Raw genomic sequence first — 6654 nt, forward strand, 5'->3', positions numbered from 1 at the left:
CTATTACGTACAGGATGGATAAACAACGAGGTCCTACTGCATAGCATGGGGATCTGTATTCAATATCCTGGGAGAAACCATCATGGAAAAGAACGCTAAAAAGAATGTATTGGGTTGGCTCAAAAGTTAGTTCGGGTTTTCCTGTAAGATGTTGTGGAAAAACCTGAATGAACTTTCTGGTCAACTCAATATATATGTGCATAACTGTACAGCAAAATTAACATAACACTAAATCAACTATAGTTTACTTTAAAAATTTCAAAAAAGAGCAATTTAAATGTCCATTATTAGGGAAGCATTAAATAAACGATCCATGGGGTGGCAAAGAGTTGGATACGACTGAGTGACTGAACTGAACTGAAATAAATGATACCAAGAAATAATAGAGAATTACTAAAAACCATGTGTTTAACACGTGGTCAGGGGAAATTACATAATCAGTACTTCAACTGAGTGACTGAACAACAACACATTTGTAAATAGTGAAAAAATACTGGGATAAAAATAATCTTTAAATGCTGGGATAAAATATATTGAAATGCCTCAGGCTTTACATTTAAGGAGTGATCTATAGATAATTTTAATTTTCATTGTTATATTTTTATGTATTTTCACAAAATATCCATATTGTTAATTATAGCTTTAATGGTTGTAACATATTTAGCAAATCTGAGTAGCTGCTAAATAAGGACAATAGCAAGAAGCACTTTTATGATGCAAAGAGGAAAATCTGACATGCTCTTACTCTAAAGCAGCTCGGAGTCTAACAGAGGAGAGGTTTTATGTTTTTTGCTTTTTTAAAGTAAAGCTGAGTACAGGCAGAGGCTCTGGGGGTTGGTGAGATGGTATTTCCCAGGGTGTCGAAGACAGTGCTTGGTGGAGATGAGACCAAATTATTTGGCAGTTCTGTGTCCCAAAATGAGAATGACAAAGTCCTGCTTCACACTGATCAAACAGCCCACAGGCCCCAGCATCAACCATTCATCAAAACAGACACAACACTGAGCACAGTTACTCATTAACTGTCAAAGGACATTTCCAAAAAGTCAGGGTAAGAAGCTAAGCCCCTCTCTTTGTGTGGACACAGAAGGTTCTACAAGAGCTGCAAGATTAAACTTTCACAGAGCCTTGGGGACAGGTTCAACACTGTTTACATGGTAAAAACAGACTGGTTGACACAGAACCAGAGGGGCTGCCTGAACACATGCTATAGCATGTGGCCAGTGCGCAAATCAGACTATTTCTGCAGAAAATACAGTTCACTGTTACTGAGGAAATCCACAGAGACTGCAGGGATGGGGTACATAGGCAGAACACACACCGAACAACGTACCCCAAAGCGTGTGACAGACTGTTTTGCACAATTCTATACATTTAGGATCTTGATATAATAAATTTCTGAAAATGTAATTTGCCAAACTGACCCCAAAAAAGAAAGTCTAAACACACTAATTTCAGAAACAAATTGTGAAAGCTCTAACAATAAACTCTTCCAAAGCACCAGGCATGAGATTTCACAGAATTCCACCAAACCTTTATAATACAGATCACACCTACACCTTGTAAACTGTTTCAGGGCATTCAAAAAGGAAATAATTTCAATTCTCTTAATGTTATCAGTGTAACATTAATGCTATTAATGTCAATGCTTAGAAAGATTACACACAAAATACAGCTATAGACAAATCTTCCTTATAACTGCCACTGCAAAATTCTTACATAAAATATTAGCAGAGTCTGGCAGCTCCCAAGGAAAGTAGCACATAACAGTCAAGACTGTTCTATATGAGAAAACCAAGTAATGTCATTTATCATCAGAGCAGATCTAACGAGAACAATCATAGGACCATCTCCATGGGCACAGAAGAGTCATCTGGGAAAATCCTCAACCATTCTCGTTGGAACATTCAATAAAGCAGGCTCCATGGATACTTTCTGAACATGATTTTTTAGAAGATGCTTCTTTATGTGTACACTGATGTATGTCTTGATGGCATGTTTAAGATCATTTATAAGTCAAGAAGGAGTACCCATGGTTCAGGCGTGGAGCTGATGGCCTTTGTGGATGTGGTTTCAGACATAATCCTGCATTACCGATAACATGAATTTTCTGCACTGTATCAAGCTCAAGGACACCAACAGCTGTTCTCAAAACAATCTCTGCCAGCTGCAGCCTTAAGGTCTCAAGGTCCCCCCCTTGTAACTAGGCAACCATTTGAACCCCAATCAACCCCTACTTAACTAGCACCCTTATTTTTTGCCAGCACCAAACCTAACTCGTGACAAACAGCTTAAGCAACTTTCTGCTTTTTGCCTTTATAAGCTGCCCCCACTTGTAGTCCAGCAGTGGGTAAGACTGAGCTCCCAATGCAGGGGGCCCAGGTTCTATCTCTGGTCAGGGAACTAGATCCCACATGCCATAACGAAAGATTCCACGTGCCACAATGAAGATGAAGATGCTGTGTGCTGCAACTGAGACCTGGCACAGCCAATTAAATTTAAAAATAAGTCACACCGAGAAACAGCCATCAGAATAGTTAACTTCCTTTAAGTGACACTGTCAAGCGCTGATGAGGCTGTGGAGCTAGCAGACTGTCACACACACGCGCGCGGACTATGAACAGGCAAGAGCACACTGGAAAGTTGACAACTACAGTTACACACATATTTGCTTTCACCTGGAAATTCTGTACCAGTGACCAGATATGGACATAAAGGGGTGCTGGTAACATTCCAGGTAGCAGTTAAATAGGTGGGTTAAATTTGTCATAATTCACTGTGTATGTTTATCATTCATGAACTCTTGTATTTATGTCATATCCAATAAAAATATAATCCTTAATACAAGAAAATACATAAGGCAATATGCAAGACCTCCTCAGGAGCTGGCAGAGAGGGTTCTCCTAAAGGGACAGGGGCAACAGACCCTTTAGTTAATTAAAAAAAAAAAAAATGTTCAAGAGTGGGCGAGGAGTCAAACCTCAGTGATGCTGCCTAATATTAGAATCACAACAGATTCTTCTTAAAGGTCTAACCCTCAGCAGGAGAAGCAGCCCTTGGCTACTCAGGGGTTAACTTACCTTAGCTGACACTGGTTCGTGTTCTATTTTCACATTGGTATTCTGCTCATTGTTTATGTTTAAAAAACTGTGGTGAGACTCATAGGCCAGTTTAGTCCCTTATGTAACATTTATATTGGCTCAAAGTTTAAAATGTCAACCCATGTCAGATCAAAAAGGGTGATCTGTGGTGAACTCTGAGCCAATGTAAACATTGCCACAGTTCTAGAATCAGGTTCTGCCCACACTTTGAAACTTTGTCTGACACAGCTGTCCTGTCACTAAAGGCCTATGTTAGCACTTGTCTTTGCTGGCAACACCACAGAACGATCAAATTACTGCACAATTCCACTCATCTCAAATGCTAGCAAAGTAATGCTCAAAATTTTCCAAGTGAGGCTTCAGCAATACATGAACTGAGAACCTGCAGATGTTCAAGCTGGATTTAGAAAAGGCAGAAGGACCAGAGATCAAATTCCAACATCCGTTGGATAGTAGAAAAGGCAAGAGTTCCAGGAAAACATCTACTTCTGCCTTATTGACTACGCCAAAGCCTTTAACTGCGTGGATCACAACAAACTGTGGAAAATTCTTCAAGAGATGGGAATACTAGGCCACCTTACCTGTCTCCTAAGAAATCTGTATGCAGATCAAGAAGCAACAGTTAGAACTGGACATGGAAACAGACTGGTTCCCAACCGCAAAAGGAGTATGTCAAGGCTGCTGCTGCTGCTGCTGCTGCTAAGTTGCCTCAGTCGTGTCTGGCTCTGTGCAACCCCACAGACGGCAGCCCACCAGGCTCCCTCGTCCCTGGGATTCTCCAGGCAAGAACACTGGAGTGGGTTGCCATTTCCTTCTCCAATGCATGAAAGTGAAAAGTGAAAGTGAAGTCGCTCAGTCGTGTCCCACTCTTAGCGACCCCATGGACTGCAGCCTACCAGGCTCCTCCATCCATGGGATTTTCGAGGCAAGAGTACTGGAGTGGGATGCCATTGCCTTCTCCTGTCAAGGCTGTATATTGTCAACTTTATTTAACTTGTATGCAGAGTACATCATGAGAAATGCCAGGCTGGATGAAGGACAAGCTGGAATCAAGACTGCTGGGAGAAATATCAACAACCTTAGATATGCAGATGACACCACCACCCTCATGGCAAAAAGTGAAGAGGAACTAAAGAGCCTCCTGATGAAAGAGAAAGAGAAGAGTGAAAAACCTGGCTTAAAACTCAACATTCAAAAAATAACAAAGATCATGGCATCTGGTCCCATCACTTCATGGCAAATAGATGGGAAAACAATGGAAACAGGGAGAGACTTTATTTTCTTGGGCTCCAAAATCACTGCAGATGGTGACTGTAGCCATGAAATTAAAAGACGCTTGCTGCTTAGAAGAAAAGCTTTGACCAACCTAGACAGCATATTAAAAAGCAGAAACATTACTTTGCCAACAAAGGTCTGTCTAGTCAAAGCTATGGGTTTTTTTTTTTTTACAGTAGTCACGTATGGATGTGAGAGTTAGACTATAAAGAAAGCTGAGCACCAAAGGATTGATGCTTGTGAACTGTGGTGTTGAAGAAGACTCTTGAGAGTCCCTTAGATTGCAAGGAGATCCAATTAGTCAATCCTAAAGGAAATCAGTCCTGAATATTCATTGGGAGGACTGATGCTGAAGCTCCTATCCTTTGGCCACATGATGCAAAGAACTGATTCTTTGGAAAAGACCCTGATGCTGGGAAAGATTGAAGGCAGGAGGAGAAGGGGATGACAGAGGATGAGATGCTTGGGTGGCATCACTGACTCAAAGGACATGAATCTGAGTAAGCTCCAGGAAATGCTGAAGGACAGGGAAGCCTGGCATGCTGCAGTCCATGGGGTCACAAGGAGTAAGACACGACTGAGTGACTGAACTGAACTGACTGTCTTTGCTGACGGAAAAAAATCCAAAGAGGATTTTCACTATGTATACACATGGCTGATTCACTCTGTTGTACAGCAGAAACTAACACAACATTCTAAAGTGACTATACTCCAAAAATAAAATTAAGAAAATAGATTTAGCATTTTAAATGCTTCTTGGCTTTCCTCTGTCTCCTTTGGGACGGTCTCCCGGGAATGCCCTGCCCTGGGACAGCAGGAGGATCCTTCACTGACCTGAGACTGTAAGCCTGCCAGGCACAGGCAACCCTCAGGGATGGAGTTGGCTTAGACACTGGAGACTACAGCTTTTTTTTTCTTTTCTTTTTTAAGAGAAGTTTTCTTTAAGGATGTTACGTTTAACCAAAGATGGAGTTAGGTGAGCTGAGCACTCCAGGCTGAGGATAGAGCCAGGAGCAAAGCCCCTGAGTGGGGATGTGCTTCCCGTTCTGTGAGCAACGAGGCAAGCACTCCACTCAGTGGGAGGATCACTTGGAACAAGGCTGGAGAAGAGGCTGCAGGCAGGACACACGGGGCTGCTGAACACGGTGTGGGTTTTGGATTTTACTCCAAATGTCACAGGAAGCCGATGGAAAGCTTTGAGCAGGGAACAGGATCAAGGGTGTTGATGACTGACAGCTGGGTGGAGAAATGCTGCAGCAAAGTCAGAATTCAGATATGAAAAGAGAAACCACTCAACCTACGGCAGGCGGAGGGAATCTATAAACAGTAAGACTACAGGACAGATGGGAAGCTGCTTAGAATACCCCTGGCTGGAAGGAACCCGGGGGGCTGCACCAGCATCTGGACTCGGAACTCGCATGGAGACTGGCCTTTCCTGAGGCCACAAGGGAGGGTCCCAGAGGTCCCTGTCGTAACTTGAGAAGGTCCCGCCGCAACTCGAGAAAATCCAGGAGGTTCTCCCCTCCAGGCGAGATGAGGCCCTTTTCCGCTGAGGCGTCTCGAGGCAAATCACACCTTCCCTCTTTAACTTAGAAAGGGTCTGCTTAGAATACCCCTGGCTGGAAGGAACCCGGACAGGCTGTCACTGTCACCCTGCGTCTACTAGACATAGCCCCCTTGGCCAAGGGAGGAACCATCCTTGCTCCACTTCCACTACAGGAATGGCCGGCAACCACCACACTGCAGAACCCAGAAGCAGAAAGTTGCTTTCTTCCTCACCCTGCTCACTCTTGCTTGTGCCTCCAGAGGCAGAACCCACTGGAAGCCAGCAGCTGTGGGAACCTGGCAAAGTACAGTTCTGACATGCTGGGAGTCTGTGGGGCAGGTTACATAAGGGCAAGTGGAGGACAAAAAATGACAATTTCCCAAAGTCAGCAGCAGAAGCAGGGAACCCAGTGGGAGGTTCCATAAGGTGCAGGTAAGAATTATCATGGCTTAAACTAAGGCAGAAGTGCTCGGATCAACAAGCTAGGCCAAAGAATCAGGATAATCTAAGGAGTTTGGTCTGAATAAAAAGGATAAAGGATGGTACCCTTTACTGAGACTGGGGACACTGGAGGAGCTCTGCAGTGTATTTGGTAGATTAAAATAAACGAGCAATTCTATCCATGGTCACCTTTAACCTGCCTATTATGAACGCCAGTATGAAACGGATGGAGTTGAACATGCCTACTGGAGTTCAAAGAAAAGGGTGGGACCAGATGGAATTGAAAACCTT

The sequence above is a fragment of the Oryx dammah genome, unplaced genomic scaffold (genome assembly GCF_014754425.2).
Source record: "Oryx dammah isolate SB20612 unplaced genomic scaffold, SCBI_Odam_1.1 HiC_scaffold_8, whole genome shotgun sequence".
Lineage (NCBI taxonomy): Eukaryota > Metazoa > Chordata > Mammalia > Artiodactyla > Bovidae > Oryx > Oryx dammah.